The sequence below is a fragment of the Equus caballus genome, chromosome 2 (assembly GCF_041296265.1).
Source record: "Equus caballus isolate H_3958 breed thoroughbred chromosome 2, TB-T2T, whole genome shotgun sequence".
Classification (NCBI taxonomy): domain Eukaryota; kingdom Metazoa; phylum Chordata; class Mammalia; order Perissodactyla; family Equidae; genus Equus; species Equus caballus.
The window spans coordinates 53,037,615-53,063,753 of NC_091685.1; the positions used below are offsets into that span (position 1 = coordinate 53,037,615).

The 26,139-nt window shown below is 46.8% G+C and overlaps 2 long non-coding RNA genes and 1 other non-coding gene across 4 annotated transcripts; 1 reads left to right on the forward strand and 2 right to left on the reverse strand.

Moving 5' to 3' along the window:
• Window positions 1-888: 888 nt before the first annotated feature.
• LOC138923239 (uncharacterized) lies at window positions 889-23,910 on the reverse strand. The gene is made up of 7 exons (XR_011436601.1): window positions 23,760-23,910; window positions 20,178-20,356; window positions 10,443-10,529; window positions 8,987-9,119; window positions 7,974-8,364; window positions 2,578-2,703; window positions 889-2,252 (listed from the first exon to the last, which is right to left on the reverse strand). It is a non-coding gene; the product is annotated as an uncharacterized lncRNA (long non-coding RNA).
• On the forward strand, window positions 13,643-26,129 carry LOC111771742 (uncharacterized). 2 transcript variants are annotated; one of them, XR_011436603.1, is made up of 3 exons: window positions 13,643-13,758; window positions 14,707-14,931; window positions 22,606-25,040. It is a non-coding gene; the product is annotated as an uncharacterized lncRNA (long non-coding RNA). The 2 variants fall into 2 exon arrangements; XR_011436602.1 differs by lacking the exon at window positions 14,707-14,931 and adding an exon at window positions 20,223-20,309 and having other exon boundaries at window positions 13,652-13,758; window positions 22,606-26,129.
• Window positions 20,104-20,248, reverse strand: MIR8927-2 (microRNA mir-8927-2). The gene has a single exon (NR_127937.1). It is a non-coding gene; the product is annotated as a microRNA mir-8927-2 (primary transcript).
• Window positions 26,130-26,139: the final 10 nt, after the last annotated feature.

The following is a 26,139-nucleotide window of genomic DNA, read 5'->3' on the forward strand; positions in this document are numbered from 1 at the left end:
TGCATCTGCTCTGTGCTCACTGGGGCCCAGCAGCTGGGAGCTCCCAGGGCCCTAGGAGAGGCTCCCCAGCCCCACCCATACTCAGCTTCCACCAAATGTGGGCCCAGGCACTCCAGGGGAGGGGGGTGGTTTGCATGGAGGGGCCCTCTCTGCTCTCCTGAGGGGAGAGATAAGAGGACTCTGCAGTTCCCTCACTCCTGAGGCTCCGAAGCAGAGCCTGGGTGTCTCCACCGTGGCCTGGACCCCTCTCCTCCTCGCCCTCCTCACTCACTGCTCAGGTGACTGGCTTTGGAAAGCAGGAGAAGTGATTATGGGGGACAATTTGGCTGCTCTTTAACCAGAATTTTGTGCTCATGCTGCGGGCAATAACCCCAGTCTCAACTCTCCGTGTCTCTACCTCCTCTGTTCCAGGGTCCTGGGCACAGTCTGGGCTGACACAGGAAGCCTCAGTGTCTAGGTCCGTGGGACAGAAGGTCACCCTCTCCTGCGCTGGAAATAGCAACAATGTTGGAATATTTGATGTGGGCTGGTACCAAATTTCTCACGGTGCCCCCAAAACTGTGATGCTCAGAAGTTCTCGTCCCTCAGGGATCCCAGCTCGGTTCTCTGGCTCCAAGTCCGGCAACACGGCCTATCTGACCATCTCTGGGCTCCAGGCTGAGGATGAGGCTGATTATTACTGTTCAGCATGGGACGATAGCATCAGCAATAACACAGTGCTCTGGACCCATGGGGAACCGAGACCAAAACATGCCCCATTCCCTGTGATCACCTCCACACTGCCTCTTACAAACAGGGTTGACTGTGGCCCATCCTAGAGTGTCAATATCTGAGGGTCTGACTCTGAACACAGACCAACTTTAAAGAGTCAGTGGCAGAAGCTCCCTCTCACATTGTTTATAATTTTATTGAGATGTAGTCTGCACGTCATAAAGCTCCCCAGTGTGATGTCTACAGTAGTGCACAGCATATTTACAGGGCTGTGTAACTGTCACTGTAATCTACTTATAGATCATTTCCATCCTCCCTCAGAGAACGTCCCCACCCATTTGACATCACTCTTCCTGACTCTCTGCTCAACCTTAGGGAACTGCCCATCCACTGTCTGTCTTCATACATTCCCCTATTCTGGACATTTCATGTAGCTGGAACCAGGAAAATACGTGGCCCTTTGTGACCACCTTATTTCACTTATTTCATTTGCATAAGAGTTTTGATGTCCATCTATGCTGTGGCATGGCAAAGTAGTCCATTTTTAATTGCCAAATAATACTCCATTGTCTGAGCAAACCACCATTTGTTTATGCATTCACCTGTTGATGGGCATTTGAGTTGTTTGTCATCTTTCGCTAGTATGCATGATGCTGCTAGCAACGTTCAGGTACAAGTCCTGTTTGCTTTGGTTTTGGTGAATGTGTGTCTTCATTTGCCGGGGAGGCACCCAGGAGCGGGATTGCTGAGACGTATGGTGCTTTACGTTACAGTGCTGAGGAGCTGTCAGATCTTTCCAATATGGCCGCACTGGTTTACATTTCCACCAACACTACCTGCATGTTCTGATTCCCACACATCTTCCCCAACGATTGTTATTGTCTCTCGTTGTTATCATAGCCCTTCTAGTCTGGGGGGAGTGATACCTCAGTGCATTTTGACGGGCATTTCCCTTAGGCCCCATGGTGTTGAGCCTCTTTTCATGTGCTGTGTTGTTTTTCAAAAGTGATGAGCAGCAGAGGCTCTGAGGCCCTTCCACAGATCACTGACACTAAGAAACTTTAGATTCAGCTGTTGCCAAAATCACACACTCAGCCTGTTCGGCTCAACTCAGCAGAAAACCTTTCTTCAGGAACAACATTCCTCTCAGAGGCAACCGGCAGCATGAGGCCACCTTCCCACGTGAGGACCATAAGATCGGGACGTCCTGTGGAATCTGCCTGTGACAGACACTGAAGCCTCAGGGCTCACACTCTTTTCCAGGACCGTCTATAGAGTCTCATTTCTGCACATGTCTCACACTCAGTCACCTCTTCAGTAAAGCCCCAGGCCCAGCGTGTGTCTTCTGACACCTCAGCAGAGGCCGCTCCGCTGGGAACCAGGCTCGGGTGGAGCTTGAGTGCAGCCCCTTCTCCCTGCACACACAGCGCCGTCTTCATTAACCACAAGGACCGCAGAGACCGCAGGCGACCATCTGACACAGAATGCACACGGACACTCTGGGCAAAGATAAAAATTCCAACGGGGGGATCAAACACGACCTGAATAAATGTAAAAATAGACGTTGCTGAGAATGATTAATATCAAAAATATGAAATGTATGCTTATTTAATATATAAATATAATAATTATGTGTAGTATCAGTCAGAATATTCGGGAAACATGACATTTTTTCTAATATTTATGTGGGAAAAGTTAAGTCCAAGAATAGCCTAGAGCATTTTGTGAACAAATGAAAAGGAATTGGGATATAAATGATTAGATATCGAGATCTATTTGAACACACAAATAATTTAAAGAGTATGCGGTGGTTGCAGAAATGAAACAGAACAACCAACCACACAGAAATCAATGGAACTCAATTACCTGCCGAGGAGGAGGCCTGTGCGCACGCACAGTGGGCCCACGATGGGCTGTTCAAGTGCCACGCAGCAGTCACATCGTGAGCTCAGTTCTCAAACAGATCCACGCATTTTCAGGAAACACAGATGTCTTAATAAAAAAAGTGAGATTCAGAATAAGATCTCTGGAAACTACCATTTATGTAATTTTAAAAACACAAATAGTTGCAACCATGTTGGAATAACTGAAAAATGATTTAACTGCCCATTGCAAACAACTGGAAAAACCGATACATGTATAAAAGTTCTTTCAAACATTAGACAGCAGGCAGAACAAGATTATTATTTTTGTGAGGAAAAAAATGGCACAAGTTGTATCATCAGCCCACCTTTTTTGTGTGATGCACAGCCTGGCCCCTGGAGCAGAGAGGGGAGCTGAGGCAGCGCACGGCCTCTCACCGAGTGGAGCAGATGGAGACCTGAGCTCAGGGATCCGAGGCTCTTGGGAGCTGTGGGGATGAGTTCTGGAGAGGAGCGCCCTTCACAGAAAACATCTAGAAATCAGCATGGGGTTCCTCTCATCTTAGCTGAACCCTAAAATCCATGTGCATAGTGTGAAACTACACAAGGTCTGTCCACAGGGTGACCAGGAGCTGGTGGATGAGCAGTGTCCACGACTCACACAGGCTGCGAATTGTACACATTTCAAGCAGCCAGCTGTGGTCCTTGTTCATCACTTTGGGGCACTTAGTCGAGTTCACAGAAAAATACAGCAGAGGGGCTAAATGATTCTGAGACTATGCTGTTGTGGAAGAGCACTTACAGTCTACAGCAAGCCTCAGAAGGATCAAGCTGAGGCGTCAATATGCTCACAAGTGTTTCCAGCTGCTTTATTCATGATGGCCAACACTTGGAAGCAACCAATACGCCCTTCAACAGGTGAATGGATAAAGAAACACCGGTGCATCTATACAGTGGAACGTGATTCAGGGATAAAAATACATATCATTTGGCCCCCAAAAGACATGGAGGAAACTGACATGCATGTTTCTATGTGAAAGAAGCCAATCAGAAGTGGCTGGATCTGCGAGGGGTCCGGGATGGAGAGGGCAGGAGCCCTGATCGCCTGCTCCAGCTCAGATCACAAGTCTCCTGCATCCACCAGAGGGCGCTGGTGCTCCCCAGGTCCTCAGCTTTGAGCTCTTCTCTCCCCTGCGTCTTGGAAGTGTTCCTGTGTAATCCTTGCAGAGAAGCCCTTTCCTCTCCTACACTCTCCTTTTAGTAGATGCAGGCCAGGCTAACGTTGAAGGAGGGGCACCCACAGCCTCCAGAAACGGGAAGATTTGAGTGGAGACCTCCCACCCTGAGAATACAGGTAACATACAAGAAGGGTTGGTGGGCTCAGGCCTGGTGGTGGAACTCAGGAAGCAGAGTCTGGGGGCATCTCCACCATGGCCTGGGCTCTGCTCCTCTCACCCATATAGCTCACTGCACAGGTGGCTGCCTCCAGGGAATTCTGGGAGGACACCTGGACGTCTCTTGGCATGATGACCTCTTTCTCTTTCCTGGCAACAGAATCTGTCCTGTCCTTACTGATCTCTGTGTTGCTCCCTCTTTGCAAGGTCTTGAGCTGAGGTTGTGCTGACTCAGACCAGCTCTGTGTTGGAGTCTCCGGGGCAGGAGGCCATCATCTCCTGCACCCACAGCAGTGGCTACATTGGGAGCAGATATGTGCACTGCTACCAGCAGTGCCCCCATCAGCGAAATCTACAAGAGTGACAAAGGACCCTCCAGGGTTCCTGATCAGTTTTCTGACTCCATAGCCAGCTCCCCTAATGCTACCTGCCTGACCGTCTCTGAGCTGCAGCCTGAGGATGATGCCGACTACTACGGTCAGTCTGATGACAGCAGCTATAAGCGCACAGTGCTCCAGACCCGTGGGGCAGTGAGATGGAAGTTCCCCAGAGCCTCCCCATGCTGGGTCTGCCCTCAATCTGTCCCCAGCAGAGATGGTTGTTCTTTCTTGTCTCCTGCTGGAATATCCATGTTGAGATTGCATGTTTATGAATCTATTTTTTTCCAAATTTTCCCCCCATGTCTTGATGGATGATTTCCTACTTCCTTTGCAATCATTTCATGGAGGTGATTTGGTTCAAACAGGGTTTCTGAACCGCGGCACTACTGACAATGTGGCTGGGTCATTCCCTGTGCTGGGGCTGTTCTGCATATTGCAGGATGTTTAAAAACATTCTTTGGGGTCCGCACATCAGATAACAGCACCCTACTCTCCAAGTCATGACACACAAAAACACCTCCAGACATTCCCCAAAATGCCCTAGGGAGGGGGGCCAAATCACCCCAGTTTGGGACCCTCTGGGTTAGAAGAACATATTCTCAGCTCTTAGGAGGCCTTTGATGTTGAGACCTGTTCCCGACATTCAACTGGACAGAAGCCTGGATGTGTCACCTCTCTGTGCTTCCACTTTCCCATGTGTTACACAAAACAGGTGCACAGACTCAAATGAGGCCAGAGAACCTGTGACCCAATCACACGAATCTCCTCTCAACCAGAGTGTGGAGCACACATTTAGTCAGAATAGATGTGTAATTAATATTTTAAAGCTTTACACAATGCACATGAAAATGTAACAGATCCATCTTCATCTGTTCTCTTAGTGAGCGTTTTTCAAGCATGGGATACAAAGATGAATAAAAACAGACAGAGTCATGTACCCTTGGAGTTTGCATTTAGTGTGGGTACGAGACAGCAGACAGAAGCAGCAGGTGGATGGTGGAGCGATTCTGAGCACAGAAGACAACCTCCAGGAGGAGAGGAACTGCCGGGAGCATGTTAGTTGTTTAAATGTCTGCTCACATTTCACTGAACTAAGAGCCTGTGAGACAATTGATTGTCACACAATACTAAATACACAGTTCAAAATCCACCATATGCTGAATGAAATTCAATATGCAACACCTTAGCCTCAAATCCGCCAGTGGAACCAGGTGGGAAAACTCATGAAAGAAGAATGACGGGTTTGAAATCTTAGTGTCCAAAAAAGACACGATTCTTGAAGTGTATGAATGGAGACCCATAGTAGACTGTCTGAGGATGGACGTGCTGGTCTGGACTTTCTTCTACTCAAATGTGTCATCCATGAACCTCACGGCTCCAAAACACAGGATGCCTTGCTCTTCCTTCACTTTCTCAGTCAGTACAACAAGCAAATAAGCTAACCATTCAGGAGATGACAACGCAAATACATTTATGTGAGAGTAGTCATGACACATTGCTTTAATGGACAAGGGTTTTGGGACAGTAAAAATGCATGTGCATGATGAAGCATGGACCGATGATGCGGTACGGTGTTTGGAATTTGTTTTCATATTTAGGTATTAGGATGAGGCATAAAGAAGGTTGGGAGATTAAAGAAGTTGAGTCCTATTGATGACACTTGAGGTTGGGTGACGGGTGCAGGTCGTTCTTTGACTCATTCTCTGTAGTTTGTGTAACTTCAAAATTGTCCACAATATAGTTTTTAAATTCTCTACTCCTGTCTGATACTGTGGGTATGTCCTGCTAAGAGACACTCAGAGTTGCCAAAATGTGTGTTTTCACCATGATTTCAAGTTTAAGCCCATCTATTCCCAATAGACAGAAGACGAGTTGGCTTGGAAGCCATGAAAGGGACAGGAATGCCCGCTTTTGAAACTATAGGCAAGTGAGGGAGGCTAGAGGTCTGAGAATAAGGAGAGGGGCTGGGAGGTGGCCCATGGAGGGGGCAGGGACCAGACCATGAAGTCACCTTGGAGGAGCTGAGGAGTTGAGTTTTATGCAAACAGAAGTGAGGAGTTACTGAAGGGTGTTAGGCAGGGGGTTGATCCGCCTGAGCTGGGTGGGAAGGGTCCCTCTGAAGGCCTTGAGGAGAAAGTGTCTGAGGGGAGCAGAGGTCCTGGTCACAGGTCATTACTAAGAGGCCCTGTGAGTCTAGACATGTGGGGACCATGGGCACAGATCCACCAGCGCTGGTTATGAGGTACAGTGCAGAAGTGATGGTTATAGGATTTAACTGCCCATTCACTACATCGGCAAAAACTTTAAAATCTCCCATTTAGCTTGCTACCAAACTAAGATGAGTAAGGAAATATAGGTAGGAAAGTTTTCTTTAAGATATAAACAAATTGTATGAGACCTAAGGCGGAATCCTGAAAAGAAATATATGACATAGATATGCAGAAGAACACAAAGTTAAGAAAATACAACTCACTTCATAGAATAAAGAAGTACGTTCCATATTCACTGGTAAAGGTGAAGCCTAACAAGGCCATGCTTTTTTCCCAGTCACTGAATCAAATCTAATCTCTATCAAGACTTTAAATGTGTTACATGACTTTCGGCCTGATTGCTCAATTGTCCTCGCTGGAATAGATCACTGATTTTATCACTGGAAAACTCCCGTCTACGTTATTTCCCTAAACAGTCCCTACACGCTCTTCAAACCAGCGTAACTGTCCCCTCATCTGTGACACCTGACCTGATGCACATCTGGGCCACCTGGCACTTTCTAGAATGAACGCTAAATAGTTATATATGTACATACAAGCATGTCCAAACAGGACTACTTCTGGGACTGAGAAACTGCAGTAATCATGCTACATGTGTCAGAATGCCCGTATCTAGGAATCTAACCATGGGTGTGTGAACAGAGACAGGGACCTGGTGAGCTGCAGAAACCAGCTGGGCTCTCAGGGCTTTTGGTCATGGTGAGCGGTGTGCCCTGAGACCAGAAGGGGGAGCTGTGGGAGTCCTTGTGGTTCCTACATAGATGCTCAGTGAGGACCATTCACTCAAAGGAACCTGGACCTGGTAGCTGGGCCCTGTGCTCACTGATGGGGACTCAGCAGCTGTGCCCTCTCTGGCCTGGCAGAGTCCCCTGAGCAGGGAACTTCGTGTTGCCTCAGCAGGTGCTTCCTCCCAGGGCTCTCCTAAGGGGTGAAGCCTGCCTCCATCCTCCTCAGTGTGTGGTGTGAGCTGAGCTCCAGCACCAGGACTCAGGGAGGGGCTGGGCTTGCACTGGATGGAAACCCATTTGCATGGACAGCCCCTCCTGTGGCAGAGGGTAGAGAAGAAAAGGAGGCCTGGGGCATCCTAGACCCACTGTGGGGACCAGGGGGCTGTGTGCACCATGGCCTGGACTCCTCTCCTCCTCGTGCTCCTCTCTCACTGAACAGGTATGGACAGGACTCCGAGTGGTAGACATCCCCAATTTTCACTCCGTTCCTTCTTAGAATGCTGAGAAACTTTACTCTGGTCCCTGCCCAGCACCCATATTTGTCTGTGTCTTCAGGTTCCCTCTCCCAGCCTGTGCTGACCCAGCTTCCCTCCCTCTCTGCATCTCCAGGAACAACAGCCAGACTCACCTGCACCTTGAGCAGGGGCATCAGTGTGGCCAGCTATCCCAATCTGTGCTGCTACTCAGACTCAAGCATGTGATTGGGATCAGCAGATCCCAGCTGCTTCTCTGGATCTAAAGATGCCTCTGCCAATGCAGGCTTTTTGCTTATCACTGGGCTCCAGCCTGAGGACGAGGCTGACTCTTACCATCAGATCTGGCACAGTAGTGTCTCTCACAGTGACACACAGAGATGGGGAATTAGGGACAAAAACCTGGGCCTGCTCAGAGTCTTGTTCCATGACGGTTTTAAGTTTTAAAGTAACTCGCACATATACAAATGACATTCGGAAGTGCTTCTGCTTCATAGAGTGTCTACTCCCAATTTTTCATTCCATGTTTCTGAAGTGTCAGGAAAACTAAACACAAAAAGAAAAAGAAAAAATTCATGATGACACTGAAATGTTGCCTGGTTATTCATATGGAATAAAACCAGAGATTTTTTTTTCTCTTGAAATAAGGAAAATGAGACTTCCCTAGCTTTTACCGTCATCAGAGCCCAGGGACCCTGCAGACAGGTGGACAGACCAACACAGAATGGACTGTGCTCTGTGAAGGGTCAGAAGCCTTCCCATCCCCCAGGTTCCTGTGCCCAGGGACAGCGAGGCTCACTGTGTCCCAGAGATGACACACCGCAATGTGAGGTGCTGAGTGAGGAAGAGCTTGGGGGGAATTTCAGGCACAGAGCTGGCCTGGAATCCTCACTTGGCACCGGAGCCTTCAGTTGTAAAGTCAGGGAGAGGGGCATTAGTCAAAGGGGCAGTTTGGGACTTGTGTCCAGGGAACCTCTTTATGGGTCATGAGAGGGTGGGGGATGCTCAAAGAATGCTGGGAAATGCCGAGCCTGCTCCAGAGGAGTTGGGTGAAGTAGGTCCATGGATAAGACCTTACAGCTGACACCACTCAGGACCCAAGGAGCCTTCCATGACTGGGTTTCCCTGAGCCCACAGCTATGACTTGTATCCACCTCTCCTCTCATACCTCACTGGAGCTTTCCAACAACACAGGGCGTGGGGCGGGGCTGTGAACATCAGGCGCAGGGACTCCCCAGTGTGTGCTTGTGTGACTCCTCCTGTGAAGCTCCTGATGGGCCCAGATCGAAGGTCACCTTCTCCTGCACAGGGAGCAGCAGAGACATTGGGGGTCACCATGGCAATGGCACCAAGGACTCTCATGCAGAGCCCCTACTTGTGTGACCTAGGACAGCAGTGGGTACCTTCCAGGGTTTCCAGACTGATTCTCGAGATCCACATTTATTACTAGGACCTCTTTGGCCACCTCTGGGCTCCAGCCTGAGGACAAGGCTGATTATCACTGTTACAGAGCTAAATACAACCCCAATGCCACAAAAAGCTCCTGTTCCATGGGAAGTTGGAGATACTTAGCTCTCAATGCAAACAGAATTACTTTGTTTCCAGAAAGAAAATAGCCTCCACAGGGGCTGTTTGTGGATGAGAAGGGCTGAAGTACAGCGTTTATGACCTGGAAGAACCAGGTGATCTCACCCTAGTCCTGTGTATGTCTCCTGGTACCAGCCAGGGGTTAGCGGATAATTCTCTGAGCTCTGAAAACTTAAAGAAGCTGTACTTCTCACTTTCACCTGATTTCAGAACTTTGTGGGACTCCTGATTTCCAGGAGTTCTCCCCCTCATTGAGGAGAACCAAAGGAGACATGAGTGACATGGACAAATCAATGTCTCAGCCCCAAACGTCACAGAGAAGACTTACTCAACCTACTGCCCTGGGCAGTGACATCATAAAAAACCCATCTGAAAAAGTCAGCAACGCCTTCCAGGACAGCTGGGTGGTGTCATAGGACATGGGCTCTGAGCCCAGCAGGGGACGCTGTTGGACTGCTCCTGAGAGGACAGGGTTCTTCCCTGGGCCATCAAGGAAAATACTCTAATGCGTCTTTCACACTTTGGCAACAAGTGTCCACATTGAAGTTTTACTTCCTGCACCTGGGGCCTCCAGGAGCCACATTAGATCTTGGCTCTGACACACCCATTCATGTCTCATATTTCATTCTTTACATCTCGTGGAGACATTGTTCTGAGCTTATGTTCAAGAAGGTGTAGATGCACGATTACACAGCAGGAACAAATTTGCATGAAGAAACATGGCCTGTGAATCTCTCTGGGCACAGGACCAACACCACACTCCACACTCCAGCCCAGGAGCACAGGAGGTGATGTCCTGTTGAGTGTCCCCACCATGGCCTGGACGGTGCTTCTTCTCCGGCTCCTTGCTTACAGCTCAGGTAAGGTGAAAGGACACTGCATCCTTGGGGGACACATAAAAGCTTGGTCTCAGGCTGACCCTTGTCTCTCATAACAACACTTGTCTCTCTCCCAGTGGTTTTAGGGGCAGATTCTCAGACTGTAGTGGTCCAGGAGCCATCACTCTCAGTGTCTCCAGGAGGGAAGGTGACACTCACCTGTGGCCTTAGCTCTGGGTCCGTCTCTTCCAGTAACTATCCTTTCAGGTACCAGCAAATCCTGGGCCAGGCTCCCTGCACAGTTATCTACAACACAAAGAACCGCCCTTCTGGGATCCCTGATAGCTTCTCTGGGTCCATTTCTGGGAACAAAGTCACCCTCCCCATCACGGGGGCCCAGCCTGAGGATGAGGCCGACTATTCCTGTGCTCTGAATATGGGTATTACACTGACACAGTGCTGTAAACCCATGGGGAAGTGCAACCAACACCTCCTCCTGTGCTCAGAACGGCTCAGCCCTTCGAGGCAGGAGAGCCAGTGAGAGGGTGGAGACAGTAACACCACCATCGGGGGAAGTCCATGGCCCCATCCTCCTATCCAAAGGTTCATCTCCATGTGCCTCCTCCAGCCTCTCCCAGGCTGTGTCCATCCCTCTAGGGTGACTCCTCCAAGACTTTCATTCCTCTCTCCCTCTCTGCCTGTGATGATGGGGGGAGGCTCAGCTCCAAAATACATCAACCGACAGTGAGACTCGGAGTCGCCACCACGAGCTTTGAGACTCTTTTTATTCAAACAGCATTGACAGGCCTACTCTCATCCACTAATGATGATGGAGAACAAGTTAATATTTAACATTTCTTCATGAATATGCATAAGCTAGGTCCATAGCACATTGTTCTTCTGCTCCATATGCCAGATGCTTATCGTCATTACACAATGAAGATGAAGAAGGAAAAGAAGCATATGGGAAAGTTCAGGTTTAAGGATGTCAGCGAGATAGTTGATGCTCCCCTGATATCCATTTCTCACACTTTTCACCTCCTGTGATTTGGGGAATCACTCAATTAACTGTGACAGACATTTACCTTTTTATTAGTGTAATTTAAAACTTATCAAAACCTTGATATATAAACTATATGGTAGATTTTTATAATTTACTAATTTGGGGAAGTATTTGCTTTGCTTTCTGAGAAATTGAACAGTCAATTTATACCAGTATCTTGGCTCACAGTAGGGTGCATGGCCCATGGATGTTTGTGGTGACAGTGACCAGGTCTCAGGCCAGTGCCCCTGACATTATTTCCACCAGAGCTGAAGTCTGACTCGGGAGCAGAAGGGGGCACTGTGGTTCTCCCCAGGGTCTGCACTGTGGGTGCCCCCGCTGTGTAATCCCCCAAACTTCCCAGGGCTGGGACATTGGTGCCTCCTGTGCTGATGGGGACCCTGCAGCTGTGTCCTGTCTGGGCTGGGCGGAGTCTCCTGCTCACAGGGCTGAGAAAGGACCCAGCAGCTGCTTCCTCCCTGGTCCCTCCCAAGGGGCAAGTTCTGAGTCTCACTCATCTTACCCCAATTCCCAAAACTCACCCATCACTGGAGGGGAGTTGGAAAAGATCTTGTCTGAGATTTGGAAAAACAAACAAACAAAACTGGATTGAAAACCAGGCTCTTTCAGATAGAGGCTATGCATCATGCTCATGCTGCTGAATTGCTCTGTGTGCCACTGTCATTGCCTGGGCAGGTGCCATCATGCCCCCCCCAACCTGTAAGGAAGAGGACACGGGATGAGGAAGCCAGAGCAGCAAATGCAGATCTGGGCACAGAACAGCAACGAGAATGGTCAGTGCTGCCACCAGCTCCAGGTCCCCTGAACCACCACTGAGCTCTCACGTCAGCCTGAGTCAGGGGTGGACTGAGGGGAAGCTGAGGGAGACACCAGGGCTCCCTGTTATCAGCTGCACACAAGGCCTTGGACACGGTGGAGACAGCACTGAAGGAGCCTCTTTGAAAGGAGAGGTGAGCGGAGTTTGGGCATGTGTGCAGATACTGATGAGGCCTCACACACCCGCTGTCTCCCAGAGGAATCCTGTCGGGGGCAAGAACAGACAGAGGTCAGCAGATCCCGCCATCTGTGAGATATGGAAAGGCACTGTCTCCTCCACACACTGTGTCTTCAATGCCCCGGGTGCCCAGCCCTGATCTGTGTGAGGAGTGGAGGGGTCGTTAGAGCTGGAAGGGCTGGCAGCTTCATAAGGACCATGAATTTTACTTTTGAGGGAAGTGGAAATTCTGGAAGCACATCAATAAGGTTTCATTTGGGATTCCCAGTTTCTCAGTGGTTAGGAAGAAGTAGAAGCTTGAATCAGATTTCCGCTATAATTTATTTATTGATTTTTCATAAATTCCTCTGAAAATGTCATCTAATCCTTACTGAGGGCCTGTTGTGGGCAAAAAGCGGCCCTAAATAACGGACAGACTGTCTAACCATCTAACTTCACTACCAGCTTTGTGGTCAGAATAATTACCTTTTCCTCCAACTTACTGAGCTGGAAATCTAGGCTAGAGAGATGAAATAAGGTGCTCAGGGTTATCCCACCAGTAGTGGCAAAACTAGGTCTTGATTAATCCGTAGTTGATGCCAAAGGCCATTTTAACCAGAACATAATTGCCTCTCACAAATATCTAATGAAAGTAAATCAATGAAACGAACATAAATGAAAGTAAATCAATGTAATGTAAGTGACAGGACAAATTCAAAACGTTTTATTGCATTTTCTGAGTGCTTATACTGAATCTTTCTGGCTGGCCTCATAAACCATGAGTTATAGTCACCCAGCAATCACAGTCTGCAGGTGCTGTGGAAGGGTCTAGCCAGACCCAGTCAAGATGCTGCTGACTGAGGAGGCAGGAGCCATCACATGTCCCTCCTGCGGCGGTCTTGGCCAGCATTCCAACCATGGTGAGGAAGAAAGGGTTTGAGAATGTCCTTCCCCTGCACTCCTCTCCCAGGAGCCGGCCAGAAAGCATCTGGGGGCAGCAGAGGCGAGACTGGGAGGAAGGGCAGTGGGGGCTGAAGGCCTCCTGGGTCAGCACTGAGCTGACCGCTGGTGGGGAGGGGCGAGTGGGGGCTTCCGGGGGCGACAGCAGGCGTCCAGGGAGGGCGGCGCCCAAGGCAGCAGCAGGTCCGCAGGACGCCCTCACCGAGGTTCAGCGGCACGTTTGTGGGCGCGCAGGAGAGCCCAGGACAGGCGGAGCCAAGGGCAGGCGGTGGAGCCCAGGGGTGGAACGAAGGCGAAGCCCAGGATGGGACAGACGGCGGAGCCCAGGACAGAACAGACGGCGGAGCCCAGGACAGGCGGAGCCAAGGGCAGGCGGTGGAGCCCGGCAGTCCGCCCCGGCCCCGCCCCGCGGTCACGTGCCCCGCAGGCCCCGCCCCTGAGCGCCGCAGTCTAGACCCCGCGCCTCGCTCCTCTGATTCTCAGACGCCTGAGGACTCGCTGTGGTCGTGTCCGGAGGCCCTCAGCTGAGACGGCGCCAGGTGAGTGCCCAGGGGTCGGCGTGCGGGGCCCAGGGGTGGGGGGCAGGCAGCGCGGGACGCGGGGTGCCGTGTGGCATCCCACGGGGCGGACGCCTTCCGCTCGGACCTCCATTCCCCACCCGCCATGTCTCCAGCAGGTCCCCGCTGCCCTCAGCCTTGCTGACACCCAGCCTTCAGGTCAAGCGCCTTCAGCGGGCTGGGAGCAGGATTCTGCCCAGAGCAGTGTCGCAGGGGTCTGGGGTGAGGGCTGGTCCTGGGCCAGCTCTAAATACAGGGGGAGCTGGGATCCTAGAGGATGCTGTGCACCTGAATTAATCAAGGAGCCTCTAAAGTTCTCCCGGACCAAATAGAACCCTGGGGCCCCTCTAGGGCCGCAGGTGGGGGTCGGCGGCCTCAGGATAAGTGACCGCCCTTCGTGCAGCGCTGCAGTGTCCTTTGTGGGTGGAGGCTGCCATGGTGGGCCCTTGGAAAATCTCAGCACCCTCAGCGCCTCCAGTCCCCCATCCCCACCCTGCCAACCAGAAGAGGGTGCCCCCTGCCCTTGCTTCTCTCTACACTGCTCCTGGTTAAAATCCTGGGGAAGGAAAGAAAAACAAAAAACTAATTCTCCAGGGAGAAATCTTGAGTCAGATTTGTGCTTAGGCTTCTCACTGAGAACTTTGCTCATATTTTTCCTGGTGAACGTTGATGGAGGCAGAGCAGGCACCTCGCCTTTGGGCAGGGGGATTCAGGGAGCGTGGTGAGCAGGGCGTGGGGGTGCTCCACCTTTGTTGAGGTCCCTCTGCACAGCTTGTTGGCTTCCTCTCAGACCAGCAAGTTGGGGAGGCTCAGACCCCTGGAGGGGAGACAGATTGTGCCTCTCCTGATGCCCCGGACCCCCGCCTATTGCTGGGGTCTCTGGAGTCCTGACCTTGACTGCTGGTCTGTGTCCCCACACGCCCACCCCAGGCTGCCTCCTTCTGTGAAGGTTCTGGGTCAGGCCAGGCCCTCAGGTGCCTGCATGGCCGCTGCTGCCCCCCTGCGGCTGTGGAGAGGAGGCTGCCCGTCCTGGCCTGGCTGCTGGACTACTCCATGCAGTGGATGAAGAGGGACTTCATCCCTTGGCTCTCAGTCAGACTCATGGTCATTCCCCAGGCGCTGGCCTGTACTGAGGTGGCCTGACTCCTGCCCCAGGTGAGATGTCTGTCCCTGCTGCTGACCACCTCCCCTCCCCAGGACCCAACCTCCCATGCCTCAGCACCCCACACAAGCAGAGTAGAAATGCACAGTTTCCACTCCAGACAAGCAGAACCCAGGGTTCCAGCCCCTTGGGAACCAAGAAGCCTTGGATTACAGTCTAGAGCATGTGACTGCCTTTGGGTGGATGCAGACCCCTGTAACTGCTCTTCTCACACCTGTCACACTCAGTTATCAAGGCACTTCTCGATTGTGTGATGGGGCCAGGGGGTGACTCACTGTACCCTTAAGAACGCTTCCTCAGGGTCCGGCCCGATGGCGGAGTGGTTAAGCGTGCACTTCTGCTTCTCGGCGGCCCCGGGGTTCCGGTTCGGATGCCGGGGGCGGACATGGCACCACTTGGCAAAAGCCGTGCTGTGGTAGGCGTCCCACGTATAAAGTAAAGGAAGATGGGCATGGATGTTAGCTCAGGGTCATTCTTCCTCGGCAAAAAGAGGAGGATTGGCAGTAGTTAGCTCAGTGCTAATCTTCCTCAAAAAAAAAAAAAAAAAAACACCTTGAGGGACAATGATAGGCACTGCAGAAACAAAGGAAAAAGGCTAGACTCTTGGAAATTAAACATAAGTTATAAATACAAACCAAAGGGAAGTTCCAGAACTAAAATTGCAATACATGAATAAAGACCTCCCTAGATGGGCTCAGGAACAGGTGACACTTAGATTGAATTTCAGGTATTGGGGAGGATATTTAGTACAACTGGAGAAAAAAGTACCGACAAGGATTAGCAAAGACAGACAAGCAATGAATATGGTGTTATGTGCCAAATAAAGTGGAATAATGAAAATATTTTTAAAATATTTACGTACTGAAAGAAACAGGACCTTTTGTTCTGAATAATTCCCATCTTTGTTAATATTCTCTCGAGGGTGTCACCAGGGAGCGCTGTCGGTCTGTTCCAGGTGAGCAAGGCCTGCAGCAAATTCAGGTTTAATGGACCCTACACCCAAGCTCAGAGGCCTGAGTTAGAGTTACAGCAGGTGCTTCCTCCCAAGGGACAAACTCAGAGCTCACAACACCCCAGCATTTACTTCATCCTACACCACACTCAGTGGAGCCTTTTTATTATTATTATGGGAAATTTCAAATATACACTAAATAGGAGAAATTGAGTAATGAATCTACATACCCATCACCCATCTTCAACTCAATCAATGTTTTGCCAAATTTACTTCACATACTTCCCAACCCTGCACACATTGCTAGTTATTTCTTGAGGTATATTTTAATGATATAAATCTCACTTCCTTTAGCTGAGTTTTCATAGATTAACAAATCACATATCACCACAATCCAATATTAGAACATTTCCATCAGCCCAACTAGTTTGACAGCACCAGTTTGCAGTCAATTCATGTCCCACATCCAGCTCCAGGCAACCACTAACTCATTTCTGTTCCTGTAAATTTGACTTTTAAGGATATTTACTATAAACTGAATCATCATTGTGTAGTTTTTTGTGTCTGGCATTTTGCAAACCATATTTTTGAGATTCACCCATGTTGCAGCATTTATCAATATTTAGCTCCTCTCCTTTGAGGAGTAGTTTTTCACTGTATGAATGGACCGCATCTTGTTATTTTTCTCATCAGTTGATGGGCATTTGGATTTTTTTTCCAGTTGTGGCTCAACTGAAAAGTAAACACCCCAGCGAGAATCTCCCAAATGCAGGAACTTGGGAAACTGTGCAAGATGCCTTGCTAAGTGAACAGAGCCATGGGAACAACTCTATCATAAAATACTGAGGGGGGTTATTTCTTAATGACATATAGAGAAATTCCTGAAGGTACATTGAGAATTTATGGAATAGTGCCCAAGTAAATGTTTACAGAAGATATAGATATCTGTAGGGTAGAGGAGAGTTAAATGTTCATTTTACATCCTTCTAGACTATACAACTTTTTTTAATTAAAATATTATTTAAAAAATGTCCCCTGGCACCCCACTGGCCTGGCATGCCCTGCCTCCCACAGGACCCCATGGTGGCAAGAAGAGCAACTAGAAACACTGGTGTATTAGGTGTGGACTGCATATGACACAAAACTAAGTATGCAAAATTATTACTTTCTTCAACTTGAATGAGCACCATTTAATTTTTATTTCAATCTTTTATCCATGCTTGAAATAGATTTTTAAAAATCTGGTCAGATTAATCTACAAATTTCAAGTTTAAATGCCACATTCTGCAGTTGCCACCTCTCCCCCGCCCTCCATCCTAAGTTCCACAACTACAATGAGGGAAGTTGGTGCAGGCAGGGGGTCCTCCCACTGCTGGATGGGCCCCGCCATGGTGTGCCCACTGTTCACAGGCCCATGTAGCACTTGGCAGAATTAGCCTCACAGGAACCCCTCACAAGGTCAGGTTACAGCAGGGCTTGGCCCCTCTCAGTTGCTGAGGTCACTCTGAGGCCTCTGTGAGGCTGACACAAGCTTCCTCTCCTGGCCCCTCTTTCTGAATGTCCCCTCACTGGCACTGTCATCTGGGAGGGCTGGGGAGTTTTTAAACATCTGCACAGCTGAATAGAAACTCTGTAGGTTCAGTGCAAGATCAAAACGTTGGATCCCTTGTACAAGAAGCCAGGGGGGTGTGCAGTTAAAAAGAATATAAAGCATATTCTTTTAAATTAATTATTACATATTAAATGTAATAAAAGTGATAATGATGCATGAATAAAAACATGAAGTTATACTTTACCAAGCAATAACCTTCCAAAGTCATACTTTATGTTATACAGTAAATAATATTATTCTCACGATTCCTTCCAGAGGAATTGATAAAATTCACATGATGAAATGCCTAGAAGGACATTAACACAAGGACATATGAAGTAGTAAATTTGCAGTGATTTGTACAGCTGAGACTAACTGAGCATTAGATGAAGAAGGAATGATCTTGGTGGTGGGCACTAAGGTGACTGCCTTATAATCATTTATTAAGTTCTCTCATATTTTGGTGCTTCTGTATATATTTATTTTACCTCATATAAAATACTTTTAAGCATTTGCAATATATAAATATCAATTTATGTAAAAACCCCCAACAAGACTCTCTCTTTGACCTGGTCAATGCCAGGATTCCACTCAATGGGAATTGTCCTCTTTGTGACTTTAGAAAACTGATGGGAGATCATCATTAGTCAAAGATCCCAAAGCAGGTGTGGAACACACCAGTGAAAAAAGCATGGGCTTCTCCAGGATGATTTACCATTTATTTGTTTTCAATTGCAAATTTCTTAATCCCAGGAAGAAAATTTGTGCTGAGGACAAGTCCCCACCACACAATTTGTCAGCTGATGCTGTTATTTGTGAATGTCCTCTTGAATCAGGCATCAGTTGATAAAAGAGTCACAGTTGACAACTCACCCCCAACAACGAAACTGTGTGTGTCTTCTATCATGTACATTGTCAGATATTCATACAAGAGTTCAATTGAAAGAGAAATAAACAAACAAGCCACCATATCTCTTTCAGACAAAGATGGGCAGCCTTATCTTGGCATTAGATGGGGTCTCCACTCTCTCATGAGAAAGCTCCTCCAAAAGGCCCTCATGGGGAGTGAGGAGGACACGGATTAACTGTCAGTCATTGGTGGTGTTGCTCAGGAATTATTCAGGGACCCCTGCTTGATATGGATACAGAACTAGAGTGTATGGATGTGGTTGATTAACAAGCATAGAATAAGCTGCTGCTAGGTCATCCTCTTTGGCAGAAGAAGCATAGGAGAGAAGAGGAAAAGGAGAAGAATGAGACACAGAATCCTCAGCTTTGGAGCTAAAGACAGCTTAAACCAACGTGCAGTGTTCCACTTACAAATGGAATTAAATACACGCTATGATTAAACGAATTCCCATCACTCTTCTTTCCCATGTTTAAATCCAGCTAACTGCCACTGGCTTCTTGACTTCCTTCAAACCATCTCAGCCTCCATGGAGCCATGTATGCTGCATTTCCCCTCGGTTGTATGAGATTTTCCAATTGATGAAAAGCAACCTTACACTGGGAGACTGATCTAATTCCAGGAAAATTTTTCTTTTATTTATTCACTAAATATTTGCCATAAAGATAATCAATTTTAGAAATTTGGAAAATACGGATGTCCTACCATTTCAACTAAACATTATTACGCACGTGATATTTTCACTTCCAGTCTTGCTTCTCTAACTATATGTGTGTGTATATTGGTCAGCAGCTGGCCAGGTTCACACTAGCCAGCCAGGAGTGGGCAAGTTCATTACAGAGAGGAGGGCTGGGGTGAGCAGTGATGCTCTCTGACCGAGCTATACAAGAGAGTTACAATGAGTGACGGGCACCAGGGTAATAACCAAGTAGTACTGTTATTCTTATGTGACAATCTTCCCAGGGGTGATAGCTCACAGAATTTGAACACTTCTTAGCCATATTTTTATAATCTTATCAAATACCATTGAAATATCACCTATATTCTTATCTATTCTGGCCTAGATGCTGAGGAATGACCCCACACCATCAAAAGTTGGTGAGGTTGTTCTACACGGTGTCTGGATCTCTCAGAATCTGTGGCTGACCAGAAGCATGTGGGCTTTCTCCATGCTTTTTCTGCTAATTACTATGCCAACATTTGTGGTAATGTGCACCAATATATGATCTGTGTGATGTGACCACAGAGGCTACCTTATAATGAAGGACAGTGATTGAGACCTCTGTATGCCCAGGTGATTCAGGAACATGGATGGATGCTGGGACACCCTTGCACTGGGACTAATGATCCAATTGTGGAGTGATGAAGGCTATAAAGTAGTTCAGAGCCTCAACAGTGGGGCCACAGCCCTGCATACACACTTAGGCTCTTTCACACAGGAGCTCAAGAGCTTGGGTCACTCATCACTGCACCTCATTTTCTGAGGAGTGGGAACAGCAAACACACCCACAGATATGGCTGTGGTGAGTGATGAGCAAGTCAATGTGTGTAAAGCATAGAGTGGCTATGGGGTTTTCTTTGAGGATGGTGGCACTTACAATTGTGCTGTGTAACTAGGACGTATCTATGGAGAACTGACATTCTCTGTCATATGCACTCCCGACGCATTCACAACAACATCCCACAGACTCACACACAGGCACCCCTAAGGCCCCATGCACACAAATCCACACCCCTGAAGGGAACACAGCTTTTCCAGGGACTGCAGAATGTTGCCAGAGTTCTTTACCTGGGAAAACAGTTCTTACATCACACTCCCCATCCTCATTCCCAGCAGGAAGCTGGAATCATGGAGGCTCTCCAGACTAAGGCCAGCAAGAAAGCCCCACCTTTCTGTTCATTTGGATTTTTTCCTCAGCATGTAAGTGTTCCAGAATGCAGACCATTTTCACGTGTCATTGAAGTCACCTACAATTACAGAAAAGAAAACACAGAGGGTCAGATCATACTGTGTAGGTTTTATCAGATCTTGTGTCTTCTTAGTGAGTATAGAATACCAGAGAGAAAGCAGTAGTCAAGCCACGGGCACCAGAAGCATACAGGACATATGGAAAAATACTAGCTTTTCCTATGGGCTGTAATTCTCAAGTCCATTTTGGTCTACAATTACAAAATTCTTAATCCAAAGAGAAATTGCTACTAAGGATAAGTCCCCCTTCCACACAGTTTATAACTTGATTCTGCCATTTCTTTTCCTTCCTCCCTAAAGCCCCAGTTCATAGTTGTATATCATAGTTGCAAGTCATTCCAGTTCTTCTATGTGAACCGCCCTCAAAGCACGGCAACTGGCAGACAGGTGGTGTGGTTCCGTGACCAGGAAGTGAACCCAGGCTGCTGAAGAGGTGGGCAGGGAACGTTAACCACGAGGCAATAAGGGATGGTTCAGAGATGCAGCCATTTTTAAATGCCCCCTTGAATCCTGCATCTGTGTGTAAGAGTTTGTGTTAGTCAGTTCAGACTGCTGTAACAAAACACCATGGACGGGGTGGCTTAAATAACAGACATTTATTCTTCATAGTTCTGGAGAGGAGGATGGGAAAGAACAAGGTGCCCGTGCACTCGGTGTGTGGTGAGGGCCTCTTCATGGCCTGTACACCACCCCCTTGTATCTGTTTTCTCACATGGTAAGGAGAAGGGAAGTTCTATTCTCTTGCTCTTCTTATGAGGATACTAACTCACCATGAGGGCTCCACCTTCATAACCTCATCCAAGGTTCCCTCCAAAAGACTCACCTCTTAATACATTTACATGCGAGTTTAGGGCTTTGGCATATGGATTTTTGGGGGAATGTAAATACTCAGTTTATAACCTTCTACCCTTCTATTCTCCCAAGATATGTATTCTAGCATAATTAATGTATATTGTCATATTTTCAAATTTGAAACTAAGTTTTAAAAATTCAAGAAGACAATATTTCTATGAGAGACAACCTTACTTTGGCACTTGATGGAGCCTGTTTGTCTGCCCTGCCAGTAGGAAGCTCCTCTGACTTGTTGTCTTGGGGTGCTAGGAGGACTCAGAGTAACAGTCCTTCAGCGGTGGTGTTGCTCATGAAATACTCTTGGAGCTTTGCTTTATTTAGAGAAGTGGCTGGAGTGTACGGATGTGATTCTTTAAAAAGCATAGACTGAACAGAGATTGGCCAGTCTTGCTTAGTGGAAGAAGGAGAGAGAAATGAAAACAGCAGAAAATAAATGAGAAAAAAAGTATTTAGCTTTGTAGAAAAAAAGCAGCCTAATGCAATGTGAAATAGTCACAAATGATCCTAAACTACATGCAATGATTCGGTTACACATTTCCATTACTCCTCTCACCTATTGTGAAATCCTGCTGAGCTGGTGCTATCTTCTTGTCACCTCCCAAAACAATTTCACTCTCCAAAGGTACATGTATTTACCACTGCAATTATCCTCTTTTCTATATGATTTTTCATTTGATTACATGCAATATTTTCTTAGGTGACTGGATTCAATTCTAGGTAAAACATTCCATTGTAACTATTGGCTAATACTTTGTCCTAATCAATTATGGAAGATAGGAGAAGCACAGGGTGTTGTTAGGATAGTTAAATCAGCCTCCATGACAGTGTAATGGTGACGTAAGACAGGATGTATTTGAATGTAGAATGTAGAAATGTACAGCAAAAGAATAAACCCTAATGTAAACGAAGGAATTGAGTTAACAGCAATGTGTAAATATTGGTTCATTAACTGTTCCATGCTCCACATTAACGCAAGATTTTAATGACAGTAGGAACTGGCAGGTGGGCGGAAGGATATGAAAACTTTATTATCTGCTCGATTTTTGTTGTTGTTATTAATATAGAACTGTTTTAAATAGTAAAGTCTACTAATTAAAGAATAATATGGCAGCAATATTTCCATGAGAGATCTATTTTGGCTAATGCTAAGTGAGCAGCTGATATATAAATATTAGTTTGACACATGGTTTATTGTTAAATGTGAGCCAAATTTGGACAATAAATGCATCTTTACTCCTGTAGTTGAAACACTACTGATTGACTTGGTAAGTTAAACTTTTCCTATGTAAATGAAGAAAGACATGGCTTAGCATTTTTATAGTATTGTCTTGAAAAAGGGACATGGAAAAATTATGATGATTATCCTTAAATTAACTTACACATTGAATTTCCACAGCACCTTCAATGGAGTCCTGTGTGTGGTGCACCCTGGCATGTGACAAGATGCCCACTGTTCTTACCCACGGCTGGAATTGGGCTGTATCTTTCCTTAAACAAAGCACAATTTTCTCTTTGTATCCATAAGGTTAGATCCTGGGATATGCAATCACACTAGAGAGAGCTTTTGACATACTGCTGGCAGAAGACCACAGGAAAGTCAATAATAAGTTATTCTCAGTTCAAACTTTTGATACCATTATTCACAGGCTGCCCAACAGAACTACTTGCATTAAAGTTGTGCTTCCAGAAAAGCACGCAGTTTAGTGTTCACTTAAAACACTTGGATTGTGTGGGAAAATACTTTGATTTAGATGAGACAACACAAGCAGCAGAGCACAGTGACAGAGAGCATGGGTGCAGGTGCCTGATGACCTGGGTTCAAATCCCACTTAGATGTCACATGACCCTGGGAAAGTTACATAACTGCTCTGTGTCTCAGTTCTCTGCGCTGTCATATGAAAACTTGAAGGGCCCATTTATTACTAGTATATTATAGGACTATCATTATTACAAACAAGTAAAGCTTTAAGACCAAGTACTGATTCATCACAAATGCTCAATAAGACTTCAGTTATTAAATGTCTGAAGAATAAGCTACATGTTGCTGGTGGTTGACTACAGAGAGGGGATGGCTACAGAACAGGGGAGGATGGAAGCTTATTCTCCAACCTTTACATGGGAAGGATGCCCACAGTTCATGGAGAATGTCTGTTTTCATCTCCTGTGATCCCCATTGTAACCCTCTGCGGGGTGCAGAACAGGGGACACAGCACACCTCTTGCAGTTGAAGGCAATTAAATTTAGAGAGGTTAAGTGACCTGTCCGGAGTCACAACACTGATGAATGAGAGATCTGAGGCAGGAATGTAGTTGGTTCCCTGGGTACAGAAATCAGAAAACCTGAGACCAGTAGATCACACCCCAGATGCCTGAATCAAGATCCTCCATCATTCTCTTCCTGAAAACAACTTAATGACAGGTTTCTGTGGGGAAAAAGTTGATGCCCTGGATGATGTGTCCAAACCAAAAGAAAAGTTGGTGGGGGCTAAATCCATGATCCAGCCTCTTGCCTCCACATTTCAATCCCTTATCCAAATATGAAGCAATTTACCTGGATTAAAGCCCCTCAGAAGGAAAAGGGATGTTCAAACTTGTGTTCAACCTTCCCCAGCATGCTTACACTGTCACCTGCCTCCTGGTGAGCCTTCCTGATGGTTAGGGGACCACCCTGAGTGACCAGTATCTGTTTGGCTCTCTGCCTCAGAAGCCCAGACATTCCACGGCAACTGTCACATGACGGTTCTGACAAGAACTAGCTTTCAGTCAACTGACCAAACCTGGATGAGCAGTTAACGTAAACTAACTGGGAAAGTGGCTGTCTGAGCTGCTGCTTTGGTGGATTAATGAATTAAGTGTGTGACCCCAATATCCCGCTGACTATTAACCTGAGCTGCCCCTGTGCAGCCTGTGTAAAGGCCTGACTGAGAATCAGCTGTGGCTGCCCCAGCACTGAGGGTGCACCTTCCCTGCTTGCTCCTTCCTCAACAAATCTCTACAACGAACTCTCTACAATCTCCTCATCCTCCTCTAGACCCTGCAGTGGCAGAGGAAAGTCCCATCTCCTCTTGGGAACTCCTCCATAGCCACAGCCTATGACCCTCACTCCAGGACTGTCACAGAGGATCACCCAGACACTCCATCCCTCTGTCACTACAAGAATACTCCAGGGATTGTAGAAACATGGTGGAATTTTGTTACTTGGAAAATCAACTTATTTGACTAAAACTGCGAGCATCATTCCCAACAGGTGGCTGGGGCCAGGGCGGCACTCCAGACAAAAGCCAGCATGTAAGCGCCACAATTCTTATATTTTTTCATCAGACAGTGAATCTACAATATATACCATTTTCATCAGAGTGAATCTACAATATATACCATTTTGTCTTTTTCTTGATGCCACCTGCAATTACAAAAAAGTAAACAGTCTTAGAAACAGATTACTCTGTGCACTGTTTGCACAGATCTTTTGCTCCCTTGGTGACTGAAAAATGAGATAGGAAAGTGTGGTCATGTCAAGGCCCACAAAAGCTAGAGGAGACAACACCTGTGGAAAAGGCAGGAGTTCGTCTTGGAGAATGTACCTGTCAGGGCCATTTTGGTTGACAGTTACAAAATTCTTAATCTGAAGAGGAAAAATCCCTACTGTAGAAAAGGCTAAGTAATGTACAATTTTAATCTGATCCCACCAATTTTGCATCCATTCTTGAGTCAGGTGTCAATTGTAAGATCCTCTTCCTCAACCCCTTGACAAAACACTCTTAGGCAGTCAAAATTAGGGAGTGTGTAATGCGTATGATTAGGTGTGTATATCAGAAATTGATTGAAAAAGAAAGGAACCAAGAAAATCACAATTCTACCTTAGGCAAAGAAAGTCTCTCTTAGCTTGGTAATGCATGGGACCTCCCATCTGCCCTGTGTTGATGAACATTCTCCACAAGAGCTTTTTGGGGAGCAAGAAAGACACAGAATAACTAAGTTCAATGGTGGTGCTGCTCATCAATTACTCAGGGAACTTGACATAGACCAAGGACCAGTGTTTATGGATGTGGTTGGTTCACAGGCACGGATTGAGCTGCTGTTGTACCATCTACTTGTTGGAAGAAGAAAGGGCAAGGAGAGGTACAAGAAAGAAATGAGAATAGAGCCCTTGGTACTCTAGGTGATGACATACTAAAGCAACAAAAAATAACCAATCTACAAACGTGTAAATACTAAAATACATGCTATGAATCCATGACAGAGTCCTGTCCCTTTCTGTCTTTTTTGAAGCCCAATGGAATTGTCTTCCAAGACTGTCTCCAAGGATCCACATACGTTTCCACTTCATTCATCATGTGCTGATTAGGAATTTGCCCTTGATTATTCACAAACTATTATTACGGAACTGGATTCAATATCAGACATAACATTTAATTTTATATATTCACTAATCTTTTGTTATAAAAATAATCAATTATTGAAGACTAGAAAATACTGAAATACACACATTTTAAAACAACCACTATCAATCATACATTTTCCTCACAATCTTCCTTTTCTATGACATGTGTTTGTTTTACTTTGTGGTTGTCTATGACCGGCCAACTAACAGTGGACAGAGCATGATTAGGAGCCGCCCCTGCTGAGCACTAATGCTCTTTAAACCATCCATGCAAGAGAGTGGCGATTTGAATATCTATACTGGAGAAATTTCTATTCAAATCCTTTGCCTAATTTTGAATTGGGTTGTCTGTGTTTTTTGTTGTTGAGTTTTAAGGGTTCCATACATTTTCTGGATAATAATCCCTTATTAAGTATATGACTTGCAAATATTTTCTCACATTTTGTGGATTTCCTTTTAATCTGTTGATAGTGTCTTTTGATGCACATTTTACAAAAACATCGGGAATCCAGTTTGCAAATATATTTTGTTGTTTGCGCATTTGGTGTCG